Source organism: Esox lucius, chromosome 16, assembly GCF_011004845.1.
Source record: "Esox lucius isolate fEsoLuc1 chromosome 16, fEsoLuc1.pri, whole genome shotgun sequence".
NCBI lineage: Eukaryota > Metazoa > Chordata > Actinopteri > Esociformes > Esocidae > Esox > Esox lucius.
In genome coordinates, this window is record NC_047584.1 from 4526410 (window position 1) to 4552421 (window position 26012).

Consider the following 26012-nt stretch of genomic DNA (forward strand, 5'->3'; position numbering starts at 1 on the left):
ATCTGTGCACACGAACACCTTCCATATGCATGAGGATGACATCAGAGAGACAGAGCTGTTGTGAAAGCTTTGAATGAATAATATGGCAAATGAGAACGCCTCGGGATGCTATATAACATCTCATTATGGCTCAGAGTAGGCTGTAAAAAAGCCAAGACATAAAGACGAAGCATGGCAATTCTTTAACAATAGCATTTATTTATTTGTATCAGTTTACATAAAATTGTTGCTTTCTCACTAAGACTTGAGTAGCACTGGTGGGGTTTGAACTTGAGGTTAATGAAAAACTTCCCAGCGTTGAGTTGCCTGTAGCCGGCACACCTGCCCGCCGCCTGCCATCGATACAAACATTTCAATAGTGCGCCACATGTTTCACCACCAAGAGATCCCTGTAAAAGTTGTTTAATAAATGTTACCGTCTGTTTTACAGACCTCTACCCCCACCCCTACTTTCAATTGAAAGTTGATTCTTTTACTCAGCTATAAACATCATTCCGCCCAATCAGGGCTGGTTTAGATCAAATGGGCTGATCGCTGGGCCGCCCGCTAACAGACGACTTCAACCCCTGTCTCGTCTCTCTCTCTCCTCTAACTGCTCGTCAACCCTGCCGCACTGTTAAGGCTGCGAGATGCCTGTCACTGTATTTTGTCAGCAAAGCATAATATTTCTTCAGGAGTTCTGAACCTGGCACTCAGCGGGGTAGAAATGAAAATACAGCAGTGCATAAACGGAGGGCGTCAGACGTAAATCACCTAACATGGGGAGGAGGCGGCAGGTAGAGAAAGCTGCCGGCTGTCACAGCGCTCCCCTGGAAAGCAGATTGGACACCAGCCATCACGCTTTAATCAGCCTGAGAATAATTGATGTGTCCATGCTCCCTTCTGTCACACGCACGCAGGTACGCACACACACACAAAATAACTTAAACTTACCTTCCTTTCAGACACTTTTCCAACTCGTGCTATTTAAATTTGTCTTGTGTTTGTTTGTTTAGGTGTCAGAGGTTATTTCTTTGGTGGGATCCTAAAAGTACACTTTGAAGCTTTAATATGATGAGTTCACACACTCTTCAAAGGTCGACTTTCTTTACTGTGATATGATGCCGAGTTTTTTTCACACGCTGTGTGTCAAACGCTAATGTTATTGTTGGCAAAACGCTTTTACAGCAGCAGACTTTTATTACACTTTTTTTCTCTTTCCTTCTTTAAAAAAATACAAATCAACAGCAGTGAATGTCTTGCAAGGCTGTGGTTTAGCGGCTAAGTGCGGTTTGAAAGGCAACACCAAACAGATGCGGATGTATTAATATTTTCATGAGAGCAAAATTATGGGCAATTCAGGACATTACTGTAGTCTCATGGACTCTGATGAAGGATCCCAATGATCTCATTTACTTACATTAGATGAGATTTAAAAAAGTTGAAGAGGATCACCAAGATGCCAATGTATGTAAAAAAAAAGTTTCTATACTATATAGGTGTACTGTTTAACTATGTAAGTATACATGGTTTTTAAGTTTACTAGTGTTACAAACCTGCCAATGGATACTGTGTCTAAACTAGTAAAGAAAAAACATATCTCCACATTCTCATTAAAACCACTACATCATGTTTAAATAAACCCACATATCTCTCTTTCTTAGCTTAAAACAAGGCTTCATCCTACTTTTCAAGAAAGTAATTGTTTGCTCATATACTGTGGTTGTTGTTTAACGTGTTTATTGTATGTTGCTCAGAAGATAAGTGCTTCTATTTAGATTAAATCTGAGAATTTTTTGAATTACAACCTTTTTAAATCTCCCATTTTGGGAAATTTAGCAATTTCAAGTTGAAAATTACTAGTATTTGATGATATGTGGCACATATCGGTACATGCACTACTATTTGAAAGATTGGGGTCACTTAGAAATGTCCTTGTTTTTGAAAGATTTTTGGTTCATTAAAAGAAAGTCCATTAAAATAACATCATATTGATCAGAAATACAGTGTAGACATTCTTAATGTTGTAAATGTCTATTGTACCTGGAAATATGGAATAGGCATACAGAGGCTAATTATCAGCAACAATCAGTCCTGTGTTCCAATGGCACATTGTGTTTGCTAATCCAAGTTTATAATTCTAAAAGGCTAATTGATCATTACAAACCCTTTTGCAATTGTGTTATCAGAGCTGAAAACTGTTGCTGAGTTAAGAAATAAAACAGGCCTTCTTTAGACTAGTTGAATATCTGGCGCATCACCAATTGTGGGTTAGATTGCAGGCTCAAAATTGCCAGAAACAAATAAAATTTTCTGAAACTGTCTATTCTTATTCTGAGAAATGAAAGCTATTCCATGTGAGAAATTGCAAAGAAACTGAAGATCTGGTACAACGCTGTGTACTACTCCTTTCACAGAACAGTGCAAACTGCCTTTAACCCGAATAGAAAGAGGTGTGGGAGGCTGCAGTTCACAAATGAACAAGATGACAAATACATTAGTGTCTAATTTGAGAAACTGACGCCTCACTGGTCCTCAACTGGCAGCTTCATTAAATAGTACCTGCAAAACACCAGTTTCAACGGCAACTCCGGGATGCTGGCCTTCTATGCAGACAACATAGACACTGGACAGAGGAAAATTGGAAAAGTGTTATGGACAGACAAGTTTGAGGTGTTTGGATCACAAAGAATAACATTTGTGAGACAGGCCAAATGAAATGATGCTGGAAGAGTGCTTGACGCCCTTTGTCAAGCATGGTGGAGGCAATGTGAGGGTCTGAGGGTGCTTTGGTGGTGGTAAAGTGGGAGAATTGTACAGGGTAAAAGGGATCTTGAAGAAGGAAGGCTATTATTCCATTTTGCAACATCATGCCATACAGTGTTTTATTGGAACCAATTTCCTCCTACAACAGAACAGTGACCCAAAGCACAGCTCCAAACTATGTAAGAACTATTTAGGGAAGAAACAATCAGCTGGTATTCGGTCTATAATAGATTGGCCAGCACAGTCAATGGATCTCAACCCTATTGAGCTGTTGTGGGAGCAGCTTGACCATATGATACATAAGAAGAGCCCATCAAGCCAATCTAACTTGTGGGATGTGATTCAGGAAGCATGGGGTGAATTATCTTCAGATTACCTCAAAACATTTACAACTAGAAAGCCAAAGGTGTGCAAAGCTGTAATCGCTGAAAATGGAGGATTGTTTGATGAAAGCTATGTTTTTGAAGGACACAATTATTATTTAAATTAAAAAAATATATTTCTAACCTTCTCAGTGACTATATATTTTCCAATTCAAACTCATTTAATGTGTTTTCATGGAAAACAAGGACATTTCTACCCCAAACGTTAGGACATCTTACACCCAGGCCTGGCGTCAGCACATTACATCAGTGCCTACATGCCTTCATTTTCTTGAATGTGACTCCAAAATAAATCTTCAGTGGTTGAAAATCCCTTATTAGTGACACTGTAACGTCTTTACCTTTCCAATCAGTTTGGCCCAGGCATTCTGCCACTTTTAAATAAGATAATCTATGTTTCCCTATTTTGTCAATAGACACACTTTAATACAGTAACTTAGCTGTTAGAGCATCTGACTAGTAACCAAAAGGTATCTATAATCAATCACCATTTTAGATAGGTTAAAAGGATCTTTTCTATCATCGCACAAGACATTTAAACTGTAGATCTGAATGATACGAGCTGTATAAAAGAGACTATTTGAAGCAGAAACTAGAACGCAAGCAAGGCCGCAAGCTTGCCGTGTGTTGCTTTACTCATTCATACAATCCTAGTTCAGTTTATGAAAACATTCCGGGTATGACATGGTTTGAGCCATCAGGTGCGCTGGCCCCCAGGCTTTGTTAAACGTGCTTGCAGAGGCTGCGGTGGTCTCCGGTACACCAGTAGCTGGCAATTTTAGATGCAGTATAACGTTCGCTTGCTAGCTAAGATTCAGTGGACTCTAAAGTTCTGAGTTCACTGAATTTCAGCTAACATTATCCAGACTAACAAATTATGACATTACTGTAACTAGGCAATTATGCTAGATTATTATGCTCAGTCCTCCAAATTCTGTGCAATTTCAGTTACACACCCTAAATCTCTAGCATGTTTTTCAGGCCCCCAACTGATACAACCGTGTGTCTGAACCAAAAAAAACTCTTAGGTATCATTATTGTCAATATGCGGGTAATGATAGCGCCTTGTCCTGAATCAGCATTGTGCCAAACCCTCCATAATAACTCTGATTAGGCACACCTGAAATGAATGCAGCCTCATCAGCGATGCATAAAAGGCCTCTAAGACAAAGAACTGAGCAGACAATTGTAGGAGAGAGCAAGATATCTGTCCTCACTCCCATTGTTACTGTGTTGTCCCCGTGTTACTGGTACACAAAAGTTAAAAACAAGAAATGTGTGTTGAGGCAGCTATTTTAACAACTGCCCACACCAATACTCACAACTGGAAGTCCAGTTAAAAATTTTGACAGGCATTTCCCACCAAAATCTGTTACAGTCCAGTTTAGCAATGACATGTCTGAGGTAGTCCACAGCAAAAACCTGCTCATCAATTTGCAGCCAGTGGTTCTGATCCTAAAATGTAAAATCAATGGAGAAACATATATTCCTTCAGTCATTTTATTTGGGCTGACCACGCATTTGTATCTGCCCAGCCTCCTCTTACTGTCTGCAGTTGTGCCTCCACTGAGGCAGAACTCACTGGCATGTGAGTTCCACTGAGGCAGAACTCATATGTCAATTCTGCCCTGTCTGTCTAAATGTTTTGCCTGTTCAACAAACAGTGATGCCATAATCTGAAGTCCCACAGTGTTTTCTCTGTGGTTTCAGTCACGCTTCAGAGCTGGCTATGGTTACATCTCTAAATGTCCTAAACCCACATCTTTTCTGCTTCGACAAAAAGCTGTGTGGTGCAATTTTTTTAATTGATTTAACTAACACCCCTGTAATAACTTTGTTTTAAAACATTGCATCTTTTCAAAAGACCCAGCATCCTAAGGTTGCCAGAGGACTGTCTAGCCTGTTTTGAAATTGTTTGCTCTGTGTATAATGTGTAAAATCTGAGCGCCTGGTATATAAACAATTAGCTTTATGTATGGGTGTTTCACAAGGTTTGAATCTTGGGCAAACCCTATTTTCTGTGTATATTAAAGGTGTTGCACTTGCTGCTGGTTATTCCCTCTTCCACATTTATGCCAATGATGCCATCCTGTATACTCAGCACATCACTGAATATTGTGCTGTTCACCCTACAACATAGCAAATACACTGAACAAAATTATAAATGCAACACTTTTGTTTTTGCCTCCATTTATCATGAGCTGAACTCAAAGACCTAAGACTTTCTCTATGTACACAAAATACCTATTTCTCTCAAATATTGTTCACAAATCTGTCAATCTGTGTTAGTGAGCACTTCTCCTTTGCCGAGATAATCCATCCACCTCACAGGTGTGGCATATCAAGATGCTGATTAGACAGCATGATTATTGCACAGGTGTGCCTTAGGCTGGCCACAATAAAAGGCCATTCTAAAATGTGCAGTTCCTTCACACAGGACAATCCCACAGATGTCGCAAGTATTGAGGGAGCGTGCAATTGGCATGCTGCCTGCAGGAATATCCACCAGAGCTGTTGCCCGTGAATTGAATGTTCATTTCTCTACCGTAAGCCATAATCTCCAAAGTCGTTTCAAAGAATTTGGCAGTACATCCAACCGGACTCACAACCTCAGACCACGTGTAACCACACCAGCCCAGGACCTCAACATCCAGCATCTTCACCTCCAAGATCGTCTGAAACCAGCCACCCGGACAGCTGCTGCAACAATGGGTTTGCATTACCAAATAATTTCTGCACAAACTGTCAGAAACCGTCTCAGGTAAGCTCATCTGCATGCTCGTCATCCTCATCTGGGTCTCGACCTGACTGCAGTTCGTCGTCGTAACCGACTTGAGTGGGCAAATGCTCACATTCGATGGCACCCACCATGGCGTCGTGTGGGAGAGCGGTTTGCTGATGTCAACGTTGTGGATCGAGTGGCTCATGGTGGCGGTGGGGTTATGGCATGGGCAGGCGTTTGTTATGGACAACGAACACAGGTGCATTTTATTGATGGCATTTTGAATGCACTGAGATACCGTGATGAGATCCTGAGGCCCATTCTTGTGCCATTCATCCACGACCATCACCTCATGTTGCAGCATGATAATGCACGGCCCCATGTTGCAAGGATCTGTACACAATTCCTGGAAGCTGAAAACATCCCAGTTCTTGCATGGCCAGCATACTCACTGGACAACAAGGAGTGGACCAACATTCCACAGGCCACAATCAACAACCTGATCAACACTATGCGAAGGAGATGTGTTGCACTGCGTGAGGCAAATGGTGGTCACACCAGATACTGACTGGATTCCGGACCCCCCTGGACCCCCCCAATACAGTGAAACCGTGTGGCCTTTTATTGTGGCCATCCTAAAGCACACCTGTGCAATAATCATGCTGTCTAAACAGCATCTTGATATGCCACACCTGTGAGGTGGATGGATTATCTCGGCAAAAGAGAAGTGCTCACTAACACAGATTTGACAGATTTGTGAACAATATTTGAGAGAAATAGGCATTTTGTGTACATAGAGAAAGTCTTAGATCTTTGAGTTCAGCTCATGATAAATGAAGGCAAAAACAAAAGTGTTGCGTTTATAATGTTGTTCAGTGTATTATCCAATATTCCCTTTGACCTCCATTCACTCCTTAATTCCATAAAAATATTTCTGTATTTTTTAATTGAGTTACTTGTATACATCACACTTTGCCTTGGTTGAAATAGTCTTGCGGTCTAAACATTTGGAAAGTTAGTGAAGGTTTAGCTATCAGTTTAGCTACTTAGCTAGCATTGCTAAATATAGCACCAAGGTGTTAGTACCAATGACACTGGCTGAGAGAATAGGAGCACAAACTTAGCTGCATTTATACTTCACTGTGCGTTACCTGACAAGGACAGTGAAGTAAAAACACTTCTATACTGATTTGTGGTGAATGTTGAAAAGATACCTTCATTATATAAAGGCATTTTTGCAGTTATTGTCCTTTAAAATCAATTGCTATCTGATTATTAGAAAAGACTAACAACAGACTGGCTTTATATTACAAAATTCACCTCAGCTTAATAGAAGACTTAATAGAAGATTCTCCCCTGGCTGTCTGACCCTGTTGGGACTGCTGTCACCATCTGATTCTGCTAAGATGAGGCTTGACAAAAAATCACCTATTATTGCCATAACAATGAAAGCCTAAGCCTCATTTCACTATATACACCGTGAGAAGTTGAAATGACGAGCTACATCATGGCAGTAGTTTTTTAGTATACAGCTTTTGGATGTGGCATGGAGGGAAACTCAGATGCAAAGACAGAATTGTGAATCTTCTCATTGATCCCAAGCAAAATACTTGTATATTTAGGCTAATATTTGTATGTGTATTTCATACTATGTTGCGTTCAATAAAATGCATGATGCATGCATGGATGGATGTCAACCCAAATGTGTTCATGTCATCATCAACAATCGACTTAATTACAGCTAAAACTGTCCTTTATCTATTTTACCAGCTTTTACAAATGGAGTGTAGCCATTAGCAATCACAACCTGAAAAGGAACATTTCAAAATGAAATGAAAAAATTCCAAATATATAACAATTAGATTTAAATAACGAAATTGTGGACCTGTTACAACAAATAAATGGATTACACAATTATTCAATTCACATGACAACATATGTTTTCTATCCCCCTCAGCATGCATTCCATTGACATCTTTACCACGTCTGTGTTTTATTGTAATTTACACTGATCAGCCATAACATTATGACTAACAGGTGAAGTGAATAACACTGATAACCTCGTTATTATGGCACCTGTCAGTGGGAGGGATATATTAGGCAGCAAGTTAACATTCTGTCCTCAAAGTTGATGTGTTTGAAGCAGGGAAAATGGGAATGCATAAGGATCTGACCGACTTTGACAAGGGCCAAATTGTGATTGCTAGACGACTTGGTCAGAGCAACTCCAAAACTGCAGCCCTTGTGGGGTGTTCCCGGTCTGCAGTGGTCAGTACCTATCAAAAGTGGTCCAAGGAAGGATAAGCGGTGAACCGGTGACAGGTTAATAGATAAGTAGGTCTAACATGCAAGAAACATAAATATCCTTTTATGGTATTCTTTTACAGTTGTCATTATCAACGTTTATGTTAATTCAGCTCCAAAAAATTATTTTGCTTCAGTCATGGGCAGCCAAGCCTCATTGATGCATGTGGGGAGTGATGGCTGGCCTGTGTGATCCGATCCAACAGATGAGGTACTGTAGCTCAAATTGCTGAACAAGAAACCAGGCAAGCCTAGTTCAGCCGGCCTGCAATAGAAAGTGTTGATCGTGGCTGTCCTCTCGAGATTCGTACCCTGGTCGACCATGTGAAAGGCTGTGTCTTTCCACTAAGCCAGAGAGCAGATCTCTTACAGTGTGTCAGTATAGCATATTGACATTATATAATATTGTCATGCATTAATACATTATATAATATTGTCAAGTTTGAATATTTCGTTAGACACCATTAACCATTGTGTTTAACTGAGTACCTTTCTTATTAAGTTTACCTCCATCACAAATAGTATCTATGAACTGCATGACTTTCGCCACTGGCTGTTTAAAAGCTTATTAGCCAGTAATATGTCACTAGACTCCATTATGCATTGTGTTAAACTTTGTAACATTTCTTATTAATTTTACCACCACCACAAATAGCATCTATTAACTGTATGGCTTTTGCCACTGATCTTTTTAACAGCTTATTAGCCATTCGTGAATGACATTGATACAATAACTACTGTATCAATATAGGTGACAATAACTGATTTTACTTCAAGTGAAAAGACGAGAGAATTGCATAGCCAGCGAAGTGTTTGTCTAACCTGAAGATATCCTAAGCCATAATTCGATAGTCGCAATATAACAGTAAACTAGTGATGGCCGTTCTTCTAGCAGCAGGATATTATGCTAGCAGTGCTAACTCCGATTTTTCTTTTTCAAAATAAAAGTCATCATTGAACTATATAAGGCGATATAGTTAACAATCTAGTTTGTCAATCTAGTCTGTAATTTTATGTTTAATGTCCATTCCAATGTTCTTCTTGTCTTGTTTTTTTACATACTAGATTGATAACTATATGGCCTTATACATTTCAATTATGGCTTTTATTATGATAATGAAAATCTGAGTGCTGCCAGCATAATATCTTGCTACTAAAATAACGCTAATGAAGCCTCATTTGGCCGTCACTACAGTGAACAGTTTCATTTTAGGCTTCCCGTAGCTACTGATGGTTGTAGGCAGCTAAGTGTTGGTCTTAGCAATGTTCTGCTGGGAAGTCTTGGGTCCTGCCATTCATATGGATGTTACTTTGAGACATACCACTTATGTAAGCATTGTTGCAGACCATGAGCACCATTTTATAGCAATGGTATACCCTGATGGCATTGGCCTCTTTCAGCAGGATAATGTGCCCTGCCACAAAGCATAAATGGTTCAGGAATGGTTTGAGTAACACAACAAGTTCAAGGTGTTGACCTGGCCTCCAAATTTCCCAGAGCTCAATCCAATCGAGCATCTGTGGGATGTGCTGGACAAACAAGTCTGATTCATGGAAGCCCCACCTCGCAACTTACAGGACTGAAAGGGATTGCTTATTCCATATTGATTAGGTAACTGATGCTATGTTAATGAGTCATGTATACATGATATTATCCAGAAACGAAATCAATGTTTGAATAATGGATACGACTCATCCCCAGATTCCATGATCCCAGACTATAGCATTAACTGCTATTCATCCATTAAATGAAATGTTAACATTGCAAAATTCACCTCAGGTCTATAAGACTTGTCCCCCTTGGCTGTCTGACCCTTTCGGGACTCCCTTCTGATTCTGCTAAAATGTGATGCGTATGATGTGTACTGAGTGCCAATAAAAAAGTTGACCTGTAGAGTTTATTTCAGTCTGCCAATCAAGTGGAAACAATAGGGAATTAAGTAGAGAAACTGACAGATCAGTCCTTAAAAAAAGTTTGATTTTCAATAATCAGTTTCTTGGCTGCTAATTTCTTCTGGAGTCAAAAGGTGAGCTACAATCGGGCCAACAAAAATGTTTGGTCATCGAACTGGGCTACTCTGGATAAATTAGACACATTTTGTCACACAACACTGCTGTGAGAAACCTAAAAGGTAGTGTTGTGACATCTAACACAACACCTGGAATAAACATTATTTTTAAATACCATCTAGACAACTACCTAACTATAGAAGAAAGACAGCAATCACTCTCTGCTTGTGTACCGCTCAGAGTAATTATAGTGCATTCCAATATATTGCATTGCAAAACATTCATGCTATTATGTAATTATAAGATGCTCATGTCTCCACCCGAACAAGGGGAGTTTTCCAAGCAGAAACACTTATTTTGGATACATTTTTAGTAGCTATCCATCTTACTTTTGCTTCTTCCTCTCTCGCCTGCCAGCACATTGCACGGTTTCTGTATGGTGCTAAAGCACACTGGCACCACTTTTTTGATTCACAGTGAAATTATAAAACTTGAACCAAATTTTTTGAGATTTATTTTGGAAAAGGCAGTCAAGCAATACTGACCATTGTGTATGAGGAAGAGCTGGAATATGATGCATTACTAATGCTGGCTAGCATCAAAGTTGTCATAGTATACCAGTCTGATTTCACCATCATCAACCTAAACTTTTCAAGTAAGACAGATGTCTTACCAGACTCACACTGATCTGATGTGTTCTAATGGAAATTCAGTTATTGTTTTCTGATACAGGATTACCAGTGTTTTATGGCCATTTGTTAGTGTTAATGCAATAAGAATGACATTAGCACCCCCCGGTCTAAATACGACACGGGCTACATGATTACACAGGACATGCTCAAGACACAAGCCAGATGTTTCAACCCAAAACCCCTTCCCCTCCTTCTCAGCCGCAACATGGTACAGCCCATTGTGGAGGAAATGCTGGTATTGGCTGCTAGAAACCCAATACAGGAGCACAGGTTGCAGGCTGGGGGTTGAATCCACCTCCTATAACAGTCAGCCAATAAGTCCCATCTGTCAGTGTGTAGGAGCTTCCCCATCCCAATTGGGACCACGCATCCCCCTAGTTGGCCCCTTGGCAGGGAAAAGTATTTGCTGTGTAAAGTCCATTGTTTTTCAATCGTATTCTTCATCATGTCAGCAAGGGAAATGATTGGGGTCGTCAACTACACAGGTTATGGAAAGCTGATACACTGTTGAGAAAAGCATCATCATCTATTCCTGTCTTTGTACTGATTTACCGAAAGTGGTGTGAGGTGATATGTGCATTGAGTGGAGGCATTTAATGCTTACTCACATCCTTATTATGAGCAAACTGCCCTAAGGAACAATGAGTCATATTGGGAATTGATGATTCATCCCCCTAATTGCATACTGTAGCTCGCAAAAGGGTTTCCCTCAACAGTTTATCATTAGTGGTAAACTGTAGAATAATGTTGTGGTATACCCACAAACTCGCTCATCAATTATCCATTATTGGAGTGCCTGTATCCTGTGTATTGTGATATTTGTTTACGTTTGATGAATGATCTGACCGGCATGTGTTTGGGTCCCTAGGATAGCTCCCTTACACTGATGCACTTATTAATAATAAATTGTGTGAGAAATGTGGGAGTTCTGCTTCCCACTGCTGTGATTGTAGGGACAAAAGACCGTTTGAAGTATCCATCTTAATACAGACACTTTATTAAATAAACCTAACTTGCCCCAGACAAATAATGACGGCTAGACTCCCCCTTTATCTCTCTCTTTCTTTCTCATATATACTTCTTTGTTTTTTCCCTCTCTCGCTTCTCTTCCTCTCATCTCTCCTTCCCTGTCTCTCTCATTGTGATATCTCCAGAAAAGTATTGCACTGGAAACAATGCTGATGACAAAGGCAAATTCCCTGTCTGGTTAGTCTGTTACTGTACAACTGCCTGCTTATATGGACATATATCTCAATGTAATATTATATTAGAGATATCAAATGAAAATGACAGTAAAAGATCAAGCATACCTTGACATGATAATCAAACTCTGTTATGATTCTATACCAAATTGATGCATTGCTCTAGAATTCATAATGTCAGTAACTGTTATTTAGTGTTTTGTATCTGTTATACATACCTATAGCATATTGACAATATTAGAGTTGTTATAGGCCTCTTAGCTGCCTTCCTGTCTAGCACCCTGACTTGCCTAGATACTTAGTTGTTGAGGAAGGCCTATTCTAGTCATATTGACAATTGTGTCAATTAGTTTTTTAATAATGAACTTTAATGTGCTCCGGAGATATTCAGTGCCTTGGAAATGTCCTTATACCCTCCCCCGAACTGGTGAAGGACTTTGTTCTGGGATGACTTTGAAAGTTCCTTTGTCTCCATTATGTAGTTGTTATGAATTTTACTAACCATGGGACCTCCCAGAAACAGGTGACATTGCACACAGGTGACTCCATTAAGGGGGTGAATACTTTCTGATACTCTTTTTTACATTTGAAAAAACGGAAATCCATTTTGATTTAATATTTTAACAGAATAAAATTTGGAAAAGTCCAAAGAGGGTGAATAACTTTGAGAGCAACTTTACCTGCCATGACAAGGTTCTGATGGGAGGCAGCTGGGAAGGGAAGGCGCAGGCCCTCCTTATTGCCACTGGAATGTTCCAGAACCTGCCAGCTTTTTCCCCTTGGGGTCCTTGGTCCGACGCTGATTCAGGACTAGGCACGTTCACACCACAATAAGTAGAGTCTTTTCACACAGTTTACGTCATAAAAGTTGTATGTCCAATTTTGATCATAATGATCTAGTGACAGTTGTAGAGCTGCGGTAATACTCCCGGCTCCTGCTCCCTGCTGGGACCAGGGTTCAGTACCAGTCGCCATCCTTTACTTTTGTGTATCCGCTTCACCTGTCCCCTTCTGATTTCTACTGTCAATAAAAGCAAAAATATGTTTTGTTCTGGTGTATCTGCCTAGACTCAAAAGAAGTGAGTCTCAATATTTCAGTAGATACAGTTGTTCACCTTTGATGAATCTATTTGTCATTTGGATATGATTTTTTCATAAATGTGTTGAGAAGGCAGTTACATTTTGATATGCAATTTACATGAGAAATAAATATTAAATATACTTCTAGAGCAGACCTAGTGTACTGCAGTGAACCTGAATATGACCAAATCCTCTGAAAAGTGCCCACAGATTCGTGTCATTTTAGCACAGCACCTACCACCTTTGCTTCAGCTCTTACACTAACAATGCCTATACCCTGGTGTGTTTGACATCTTAACTAGAAATAAAGGGTTATTTATGTGTTGGTCATGCCCCTTAAATGTTTTCGCTCCTTCTCTATCAAAGAGCATTCAGTCACCATGCAAAATAAATCAAGCCTGCGCTGGCGCTTTGTAAAAACACAACGATTAAGTTGGTGCACGGCGGTCGGAGGGGAAAGCAGTACATTTCCCAGGTAACAAAGTTAACATTGATTCAGATATAAGCACTTGTCGGCTTGTAACAACGATAACCTTTTAGTAGATTTGGAAAACATATTTGACACCCATTAAAATAACGAATGATTTTTCTCCTCCCCTGAGGAAGCCAGAGAAAGTCTATTTGGATACAGGGAGCCATTAATACCTCACTCTGTTACTCTATGGCAGCCCGGCCTACAGCCAGCACTAAAACTGTCCTGGGAGGCATAAAACAAGCCCCCTCAACGGGTTCAGAACTGTAAATTGATTCTGACCATTGAATCTAACTTACTAAGGAGTGCAAATCAATTACTGAACTTTAACTAGGTCTAACTTAACTCTAAGCCTAATTCAATCATAACATCAAATATGTTTATAATCTAGCCCTAACCACTGTTGATGTTTTTTTTGGAACTTCGGTTTTATGAAGTGCAGCAAACATGATACTTAGAATACTATCATTTTTGTAGATATGTTATTGACTTGACCACACTATAGCTATTGTAAAATGGGTTGTAGTTAAATGACTTGTTTTGTCTACTTGGATAACTGTGGGGGAACTGTGGGAGAAATGTATGTATTTTGGAGTGAATTAATATCACACCAGTCAGTCCTATAAAATTACATTTTCTTGAAAACTGCATGGTGTCAGGAAATGTTAAACAGTCCAGTGCATCTCACAACATTATAGATAAGTAAACAGTATTAGTCTACTGATTTTAATAGATAAACAGAAAGGAGATTTGGAACTCTGCACAGTGACTTTAGGGTTGGTTTTGGTTGCTTTTAATTTTGGTCCCTGGACATTGAAGTTTCAGTTCAAGATCTATTCTTGTGTTGGGAGACAAGAGTATACATAAGAGCTGTGTGTCCGTTCTTTTCTAGTAGATTTTCTTTCAAATTAATTTTCTTAAGTGGCAAGATAAGGTTATCCTCAACTTCAGTGAGCTATGACAAGAAAGCTCATTCTGTCTTGCATTTGCAAAGGTATCAAGAAACAAAAGAAAGAACAAACAAATCCCAGGAACATATTTCAGTAGACCATGTGTTCTTCCTGATGTAGAATATTTTCCCAGGCTAAAGCACCGAAGTGACAACTCCATCACTGAAAGTAGTTTGTCCTCTGCAGTTCAGTGAAAATATTATGAGAAGCCGAAGAAAGCCAGAGAGACTGGGAGAGGGATGAATGACGGACAGCTTTGACACTCCGGAGCACTTAGACAATTACTAACAGTTTCTGCCAGTCACCACATCTGACACAACACAAACATGAGGCGCGTAATTTTACAATACACCGCCAGGCATGGGTCACTTTAAAGGAACGAAGTGAAGCCCATTTCAGCTTGTATTTCAGGACTAATCATCCAAATTGGCCCGCTGTATCCTCTGCAACACCCCCTTCTCTCCTTAACAGACAGGGGAGGGTGGGAGAAAGTAAGACAGATTGACAGAGAGAGAAATATGGAGAGAGCTGAGATCTTTGAAGCACCGTCTGTCATTGTGTTCTCAGAGAGAGAACGATGGCCTGAAATGGTGAGCAGGTGTGGGAACCTAGCACAGATGGACCTCCTCAGGTCAACAACTGGGTGTGAAAACCAAAGAGTAGGTGGGGTGTAGAAGGGGGTTTGAGGTTATTGGGCAATTTTTGAGAATGTGTTCGATGAGACAATCAGACAAACAGGCAGTCAGCTTTTCACACCACCAATTATCCATTGCAAACTGCTCTTATGAGTTCAGGTTTATCTTATTGAGAAGACTCTTATCCAGAGCAACAGTAGCCAGTGCACACATTTTCACACTTCCTCATTCAGCAAACACAGCCCAATTTATCTTGTCACAGAACATGTATCCTCTCTATTTAAGTGCAGCAGTACTACAAGATGGTCACTACTTGGCAATGCTAAAGTGGACCAAGTTAACCTCGTCCTAACCACACATGACATTTAGACCACTAATCACCGGCATTCTTAAACCAGTAACTCCAGCCTAGAATAAACAAAGCAATTTTTCCTCAGAACTTGCTCCTCGGTTCCCGACAGTGATGTCACAACTTTTCTCAGCCGCCTTCGCTAACGAGGGATTCACAGAAAAACCATTTGCCAGATGTGAGAGCCTACAGCCCTTCTCATCACAATAGATTGCCGTGCGTTGTGCTCTAGTCCAGGTTAATCAGAAGTGAGCATGGATAGCATGGAGAATCAAAACCATCCTGGTTGTCTGACAGCACTGGTTAGCCGCGTGATTGCGGAGTGTCTACGCCAGCTCCAATGGACCCGGCTCTCCTACTGACGAGGAAATGCGGTTTGAGATGATGACTCCTTCGAGATCTGAGTTTAGGAACACACATGAATGCAGACGCGCACACGGAACACAGTCCGAACCCATAACTGTCAATGCCGGCATCATCTGATGGTGCATTGCTTTGATGTGACAGAGAGGACCTGGTTTGCAGACCGGTGATGACTGACATGCCTGGGCTCCTTTTGGCAACAGTTGGTTCGAAATCTTATAAGCAATCCCAACGTCTTGGTTGTTGGTGTTTTTGTTGTTCCGTCTGATTGTGAATTAGTAAGTGCAATCGTTGGAGTAATTAGGAAGAAAACATGATTTCATTCCAACAAGCGTGTCTGCCAGATAGCTGAAAGAGGAAGGTAAGATCCCTTCCAACCCCTGAGCGCGTTTCACCAACATAAAGTCATTTAGATGCACTTAACTGTCGACAAAACAATTAGGGTTTGCCTTAATGACGTCTTCAAGCGCCACTTCTGAAACATAATTTCTCCTTCACTCGTGCACCTGCCACACAATGTCTTAAGTATCTTCGTCTGCTAGGTACACTTCATGAATTTTACATTATCCCATGTCATTACCATAACTACACTTTCTAAGATATTAGGTGCCTTCAACGCTGTTATTTTCACAGGGATCTCTCTCAGATCTATTGTCAAGGAGGGTGGGTATCAGTCGCCATTTAATCTTCACAAGCCATCCAGCCTAATGAATGGGTACCATATGTAAATGCATACGTGAGTGACTGTTAATGGGGTGTGTGTGTGTGTACAAGAGAGATCTTTATTGTTCTATTTCTATTCATCCATTGTTTTCACTTATGTTGTTTGTCTGATTCTTCTTGTAGTGAGTAGCCATTTTTCCATGATTGGAATACCATGTTTTCCTGTCCTGGCAGAGGCTAAGTCTTCATACAGTGTGTGCAGCGTACTGTAATGCATTTACATCATATTCGGAAGGGTGGGGAAAGAGTGTGTGCTTGTGTGTGAAGTTCACTCGCAGGGGTTTGATTCATTAGTCCGAGTTTGATGGACATCCTGGACGAGGATGAATAATTAACATTTTCTCCTAGCAGATATTCTGTCTCTCTCTGCACTGTGATGACATCCTGTGAAGTGTGGAAATGAGGCATGGTTGTGTGTTGTCCTTCCTGCATCGACGGCGCTTTCACAGACTATAATTATGTTCAGCCAGGGACAAGATCAGTGTGAAGAACAAAGTGTGCAGGAAAACATCGGTACGACTACTGGGCTGATTTGTAGAAACCATCTAAGACACAGAAACTCAAATGCAAACATGACACAAACTGGGTCCCTCTCTCAGACATAGGGACACAAGTGCTTGCGAACACAAACTGACACCTAAACATGCTCCATTCCTATCACCCCCCCCCCCCCCCCCCCGGTTGTCTTGTTGGTTCATTGTGCTTTCCAAAGAAATTGATTTGCTTATTAATGTCAAAAATAATGTGTTCACTGGTGCATTGGATAGTATTTACAATGTTTCCCATGCCTCCTGCTAATACACACACACCAGCTGACAATCATTCATCAACGCCACATGTTTGTTTTTATCCGGTGGCAATAAATTGGATGGTTGCACATCCATATTTTCATATGTTGATAACCCTATTATGAGAACAGGTATCCTGCTGAACAGCTCATTTGAAAGCGATTGGAGAGAAACATGCAGGCAGAGACTGAACTCCTACTCAGTGGCTGCTAGATTTAAGGGTCTTTATCGTGTTACTGCTAACACCGACACATTCATAATGGGCTGTTGTACTAATGGGGAGATAACACAAGCTATCCATCACAAGATGTCCTCTATGTGTGTTTTAAGGAACACAACAATGGGCCTGCAGCAATAGAAATAAACTAGAGGATTTGCAAAGAGGCATCTAGGATCTAATGGGGATTGTATTAAATTGGAGCACATTCGGACAAACAAACAGTAGCAGACGATAGATATCATTGGCAAAGAGATTAAAACCAAGCAAATGCGTAAATCATTTTATAAACACTAATGTCCATCACAATATATTTTTTTTGCCCTGTAAAAATGAATCAGACATTATTTTCAGTGTGTGGGCAAATGTTTTTACTCTCTAAATGCTTACTCTCTAATCTCTCCCACATTTACTCTAAAAAGTAAAGGGTTTAACCTGTAAGAGTAAAGGTTTCATCAAGTTAAGATTGTACACTGTACATCAAAATTCCATGTATGACATTCAAAATGTATGACATTATTTAAATATTGTTACAAAAGACCAACAATTACAACATTGGGATATAGGCTTTTAGGAACAAATAGAATCTACAAAGAGACAGTGTTCAAACTTTACATGTGATGACAATAAAATAGAACAGAAAACTGTTTTATTTTTAAAACATTTTCACTCCTACTAACTCTTTTCTATTCCTAAAATGAACCATGACATAGCTACCATGCCTATCATCAGGCTATACAGTAGGTTTTAACAGTTAGTCAACACATCTTTCGGAAATGCTATAGTGCTTTTGCTGTCTTACTATTTTAACTGTCGCTATTAGCATTTTACTAACAAAGCAATGTAATAAGCAAAGCTAGCTATAGAACTCATCTAGCTAGCTAACACTTGCTTGGATTGTTTTATTAAGCTAACATAGTTGTAGACATGTTAGCTTAGACTAAAGTAACTTAGTCTAAAACGTTTCTCTGCCAAATGCATGCAAATTTCATACCCAAAATCTATTTTACGGGTTTTTCATTGACCCAATGCTCAATCAAACCCAGGCTCCATTTTTGTTCTTTCAAAAACACTTAGCCTTATGGTTAGTGTGGGTTTTGCTACTATTTGAAACAAGTAGCTGATTGTAAAACATGATTTCTTACCACAGAGGTTGAAACATTTATAACAGATAGCCACTATTGACATATGAATTGATTTGCTGTCTTGACTGAAAATAGAATGGCTATATTTTATGGAAATACTACCATTGTAATATTTAATATCACTATGACTCAAGACAATGGATACGCCTACAGTCTTCCAGAGGGGATTTGGGAGGTATGTGAGGATCCCAATGTTTATTCTATTTCTGTTATATTTTTCCATTATTTCTTAGTATTTTTGTGGTTCCATTTGATATGTCCAAAAAAGGAGGACCTATTTGAAACAAATAACCCCAATGTTGCTCTTTTAAGAGAAAACATCCCTTGAAACATACCAGTTGGGTCATCCAAACAACAGCATTTTCTGTCCTCTTTTCTCTCTCCCTCTCTCCCTCTCTCCCAGTTTCCTATGATTTCCACACCCACACCATACCACACCCTGGATCATACTTTTGGCTTGCATCATTTATACACAGGGTCTTTCCATGAATGAGATCCCATGGGGCCGGAAGTGGTGTTAGAGGGTCAGTAGGAGGCAAGATAACCTGCGAGAAAACAATTCAGTGCACCTGGGCAGTGGTTGGGGACATTGCCCTGTGTAGGGTGCTATCTTTTGAACAAGACTTTAAACAGTGTCCTAAATCGCTGAGATCTGTATAGATCACATGGCACTTATTGTATGAGGAGGGGTGTTCAACCCTAGTGTTATGTCTAACATTGAAACAATCCCTGCTATTCATCTTCTCTCTTGCATGTAGCAATTCCCAGGTCATTTCTTTAAATCAGAATTATTTCTATAAGTCAATTTGAATGGCAAAATAAGGGTTCAATAAAAAAACAAATTATACTGCCCAGGAGGCTTGTGATAGTAATTATTTACAAATACATTAGTGTTCATGGGAAATACAGGATGTTTTATTAGGGCTCATGAATGTAATGCGGTATATTAGGGATGACAGGAAGCGAAGAGGTCTTGATTTGGAATATGCTTATTACTGTAACTCAATCGGATTATTACACAGCCTTAGTTTTTAGGTTGTCACAGGAAGCTGGAATAAGAGACCGTACCCTGCAGTCAGCATTAATGCAATCAGATTACATATTACTGATTGCCATGACTGACTTTAGTTTCACAGAACCGTGGCCTGGCAGGGCCCAGCAGTTAGTGAATATGATTAGGCAGGCTAGAACAATGGAGCTACAGAGCTGGCTTAGCTGTTGGCTTTTATACAGTCCTCAGTAACGACAGGAACTAACCCCAATCTCATCCGTTATATTTCTTTATTTGGCAAATATTTACGCAAATTACTTGATCTCGTCTGGGTGAAAGCGCAGTTGAACAGTGGTTGCTAGAGACGTGAGGAGGCTATTTTCTAGGGAAGTGTTGAGGCTGATCGCACAGGAAATATAATTATTGTCTGTGCGTAAGGAGCTAGAGTAATGTGGCCAAAGTGTTTCTTGTCCTTTACAAGTGGAAAATGTCAACTAAACTGTCCAACAGGAATGAGCAGTACACTTAGCATACGCTTAGAATTAAGTGAGAGTTGCCTCAAGACCATTGTTAGTCTTCAGATACTTCAAGTGTACTTGGAGGAACTTTCAATTGTAGATTCAGGTTCCTACAGGAACTCTGGAATGAGCAAAGAGCACTTTTACACTATTGAGACTTGGCCACTACCTGTAAAACCATTCCCTTTTGGGGGTTGTCTTGCTGTTGCCTCTCCAGGACACCTGTTGTCACTTTCATTTGCATCAAAACAGGTGACATTGATTCACAATCGCTTATGCTTCCTAACTGGACAGATTTATAGGGAGGGGTGAGAGAGTGATTTGAAAGGTTTACCACTTAGAAGGTTACCGGGGGACAGCTAGGGAAATGAGTGCAAGGGAACGTAACCTTAGTGATAAATAAATATAATGATGACAAACTCCTAAATATGACTACAACACACCATGTTGGGAGGTCTCTTTAACAATGACAAACTGCTAAATATGACTACCACTCAATGCATAGGGAGGTCTCTTTAAACATTGACAAACTCAAATAATGTTTTGGAGAAATTGCTATTTATCCTAAAATCAGACATCTAAAACACTCCCCCAAATAGTAATTAGCATTACTTTACCTTGGCAAACAAAGAACACAAAGGACATGAACTGTCCATCTTAATCAATGCAAAATTATCAAATGGACTGGGCATTGCCGCCAGTTTGTTGTCAGACATGAAACAAGGACAATCATTTCTACAATGTTCTTGTGAAGTTTGATCCATAACCTGTACAGTACAATGAAGCAAACCAGACTATTCATCCCTTTATGCGGAACAGGGGAAATCCAAACACTACAGATAAATGTTCACAATATCACGCATTTAGTTTGCTCAGAGTTTCACACTTCTCCAGGAAAAGCTAATATTATGCAGGACACCTGATAAACATCAACAAGGGTGTGTTGGAGACTTGGTGGGGCCAGACATGCCTCTGTGTCGAAAACACTTCCACTCTTCCTCAAGAGACATTTGTCATTACACTACAGATTGATATCTCTGAAGTTTAATTGTCTCTGAGTTATCCTGTGATGATTGTGTTCCCTTAATTTTTTTGAGCAGTGTAGGTAACATTTTATAGATTTACTGTAATGCCATTATGCCTCAAATGTCTACTCAACAGTTGATCTGAGGAAATTCATATAAAAAATTGTGTGAATTAATAACAGTTTTGAGAATAAATTAGAAAGTTGACCCCTAAAAATATTTAAGGATAGTGATCATATGAAGCCATTTATTATCACATAGTTCCTTTATAAATCATAATAACAGAAATCACACAAATGGTCCTGATCAAAAGTTTACATACCCTTGAATGTTTGGCCTTGTTACAGACACACAAGGTGACACACACAGGTGAAAATGGCAATTAAAGGTGAATTTCCCACACCTGTGGCTTTTTAAATTGAAATTAGTGTCTGTGTATAAATAGTCAATGAGTTTGTTAGCTCTCACTTGGATGCACTGAGCAGGCTAGATCTGCGTAACAAGGTAATGGAACTTTATAAAGATGGAAAAGGATATCAAAAGTTATCAAAAGCCTTGCAAATGCCAGTCAGTACTGTTCAATCACTTAGTAAGTGGAAAATTCAGGGATCTCTTGATACCAAGCCAAGGTCAGGTAGACCAAGAAAGATTTCTTTCTCCAAAACAGCTAGAAGAATTGTTTGGAATGCAAAGAAAAACCCACAGGTAACCTCAGGCTGCTCTGGAAAAAGACGGTGTGGTTGTTTCAAAGAGCTTGAACAAAAATGTGCTGCATGGTTGAGTTGCCAGAAAAAAGCCTTTACTGCACCAATGCCACAAAAAAGACGGGTTACAATATGCCTGACAACACATTGACACACTGTAATTAGGAGTGACGAGACCAAAATGTAGCTTTATGGTCACAGTCATAAGCGCTATGTTCGGAGAGTGGTCAACAAGGCCTATAGTGAAAAGAATACCATCCCCATTGTGAAGCATGGTGGTGGCTCACTGATGTTTTGGGGTGGTGTGAGCTCTAAAGGCACGGGGAATCTTGTGAAAATGTATGGCAAGATAAATGCCTCATGTTATCAGAAAATACCGGCAGACCATTTGCATTCTTCTGCACAAAAGCTGAGATGCTCTTGGACTTTCCAGCACAACAATGACCCTAAGCACAAGGCCAAGTTGACCCTCCAGTGGTTACAGCAGAAAAATATGAAGGTTCTGGAATGGCCATCACAGTATCCTGACCTTAATATCATCGAGCCACTCTGGGGAGATCTCAAACGTGTGGTTCATGCAAGACGACCAAAGACTTTGCATGACCTGGAGGCATTTTGCCAAGACAAATGGGCAGCTATACCACCTGCAAGAATTTGGGGCCTAATAGACAACTATTACAAATGACTGCACACTGTCATTGATGCTAAATGGGTTGATACACAGTATTAAGAACTAAGGGTATGAAGATTTCTGAACAGAGTCAGGTAATTTTTTTCTTTGTTGCTATTCTTTGTTTTATGATTGTGCCATTCTGTAATGACCTACAGTTGAATGTGAATCCCATAAGAAATAAAAGACGAGTGTTTTGCCTGCTCACTCATGTTTTCTTTACAAATGGCCTGTCTGTATACTCTAAAGACTGTATGGAGATTCCAGGAGGTCAGTTATTTCTGAGATGCTGGAACCACCACTTCTGGCACTAACAATCATACCAAGATCATACCAAGATTTGGGGGTTCAGTGACACTGTGGCCCCTATCTGGGGGAGTACACCCACAAGGGGGTGTACACAGAATAGCCATCACGGCTGACTTTGCATTAGTTTCCATAGTAGCAACAATGCTCTGGCGAAGCTTGGTTTGGTATGTCGTCTAAAATTTACTTAATGGATGTTGTATGGTCCTGTAAATTATTATTTATTTATTGTAATAATGATTTATTATTTATATATGACGATTGCCATTCAATTAATAACTAGTTGTGCATGTGCGAAGCTAGCCAGTCAAACCAGTATAAACTGCATGCGTTTTGCCGCCCTACTCCAATTGATCATCTATGAGAGCTTCATGGCCACCGCGACCCATTTGTAGGTGCCTTCAGCCGATCTATGTACAACCATCTTCCCACAGTCCCGTCACCCTCTCTCTGCTCCCCCCACCCCCCCCCCCCCAGCGCATGCCATCACTTATATGGTATTCATATTTCAGTATTATTTATTATTTTCTAATATTCAAAGGTATAAAAGGTTTGTGAGAAGAGAAAAATCTACCAAGATTAGTCACTTGGATCATGATTCTTCCAGTGACTACCTAATATAATGGCTGGTGAGTGTATCAGGTAAAAACTTATTGGAAAACCGGCATGGTCTCTCCAGATTGTCAGATTATGATGTTGGAATGAAGAGAGTATGTGAAGGGTCATATATAATACATTTGTATTTGTAACTTAAGATTCTGTCTGTGCAGGGTGCTGTGGACCGGAGGTTGACAGTGTGACATATGCTACCTTACATTCGGTCATTCTTGCCATTCCTACAACCTGGCAGGGTATAAGGACTTTTTCATGGACGTTTCTGAAGAGGATATTGGTCAGTAAGTGTTGATATTACTGATGTGATACACCTTTACTTGTACAACACCGTATGCAATTCAAATGAAAGTAAATGTTTTCTTTCTTGGTCTATAGGAGCCATTCACAACAGTTGATCCACTGCATTGAGGGTCCATATCAAGTCTCTGAGCAGATGTTCTAAGCCAGCCTCTACCCCAAAGCCACTGATCCAACAGATAAAATTTGAGTTGACACTACAACATGCCTTTTTGCAGAAAACCTCATTTGGACTGCCATTTGATTTTCATGCACACGCTTGTGCACTTTTTGTTTTAAATTGTGAAAGAGGAAAGAGGAGAGCCAAATTTTAACTGTTATGAATATTGACTTTTTTGTGGCGTAAACATGACAAGTCATGATGTTTTCTTCATATTGTCCAAGAAATTGTTCTAGCATTCATGGTCCACTGTGCATCAGACAACTGTTAAGTGTCTGAAATATCTCACAGGGAAAATGATCAGAATGAAATGGCATCCAATATGCAGCCCGTTTGTTAGGCTGCCTGGCAAAAAAATAAGAGTATGGCATGATATATTCTTTTGGCCAGAAAACAAATTGAAAAGGGGAAGTTGTTTTTCTCACTCTGATATTTTGAGATGTGCGTTGATGGAATAAATGATACTGCTAATGATAATGCTACTGCACTGCAATTATTCTACTCTGATGCTTTCATGTGTTTCAAACAGGGTCTGTAACTATTTGTATCGTTAACTTCTGTTACAATGTTACTTATAAAGCATCTACAAAAATATTAATTTGAAGGAATTTATTAGATTTATCTCTTCTCACAAACCTTTTATACCTTTGAATATTAGAAAATAATAAATAATACTGAAATATGAATACAATATAAGTGATGGCATGCGCTGGGGGGGGGGGGGGGGGGGGGTATATTATTGTGCCAGGGGGAGTAGGGTCAGTTCTCCTTCTCCACTGTAAATTCCTTGTAAATCAGGAATACACTCTCTACATTTTCCTTGTCTCCTGCTCCGTCTAAACTTAGGAGGACATGAGGTTTTGGCCTACCCCTCCCGAGTACCAGGCTCGAAAGACTCATTGCTGACCCTGTCCAGCTTGTTTCAGATCAAGACAATACCTGATGATTCCAGATGCCACTGTACTGACTATTCCACCTTGGATGTCCCTGTCCTTGTCCATCTGGTCATGCTTCTGACCTGGATTAGGTTATATAGACTCTGGACACAGCCCACATGCATTTATTAATTATTACAACTTGTACTCTTAAAATGACAAGTGGTCATTGTCTGCAAATAATTCTCAACAAAGTATTAAAAATAAACATTTATGATTGTGTTAATTTGTCCAATCACATTTGAGCCCCTGAATTAAGGAGACTGTGTAGGAAAATGGTTACAATTCCTAAACATTTCATAATATATTTTTGTTCAACTCCTTGAATTAAAGCTGAAAGTCTGCACTTCAATTGCATCTCAGTTGTTTCATTTCAAATCCATTGTGGTGGCATACAGGGCCAAAAGTATGAAAATGTTGTCAGTGTCCAATTATTTCCGGACCAAACAGTATAAAAGGCGAAACACTGCGAATGCTATAACTAGCTTTTCCTCCATTTGGTAGCAGAACGTTTCACCTGGAACCAATATTTCACAGGGATTGTTGCTGCATACCCACCTCATAAAAGAAATAAGAATGGTGAACTACACTAGGCCTACATTAACAAAAATTTGAGATGGCACATAGAACACATGGAATCAGAGGAATGCACCTTATTACACACCTGGTTTATTCAACTATTTATTTTAGCTTTTGCTTAACAATGTGGTTTTGACCAAAAACAGTACATTGATTGACAAATATAGATTATTATTGACAATTACCTCTTATCCACTCTGTAGGGCAAGGGCCCGCAAGACATATAAATCAGGCAGTCAGTCAATTAAGTGCATTGGCCATGAAGAAGGAAAACAACGTCAAATAAAAAGTCCCAAACCCACAGTAGTGTGCAACATGTTTCTGAGTCGTCGTGGTAACATAATAATGTTGCAAAGTGCTGTCCCATTACAGCATTTAGAGCCCTTGCAGCCTCTTGCACTAAATCACTTACCAGGTGACATCAGTTAAGTC

The 26012-nt window shown here is 39.8% G+C and overlaps 1 long non-coding RNA gene across 1 annotated transcript; it reads left to right on the plus strand.

The window, feature by feature from the left end:
• The first annotated feature begins 267 nt into the window (after positions 1–267).
• LOC109616726 lies at positions 268–24627 on the plus strand. Its single transcript, XR_002197966.2, has 3 exons — positions 268–899; positions 23765–23886; positions 23985–24627. It is a non-coding gene; the product is annotated as an uncharacterized LOC109616726 (long non-coding RNA).
• Positions 24628–26012: the final 1385 nt, after the last annotated feature.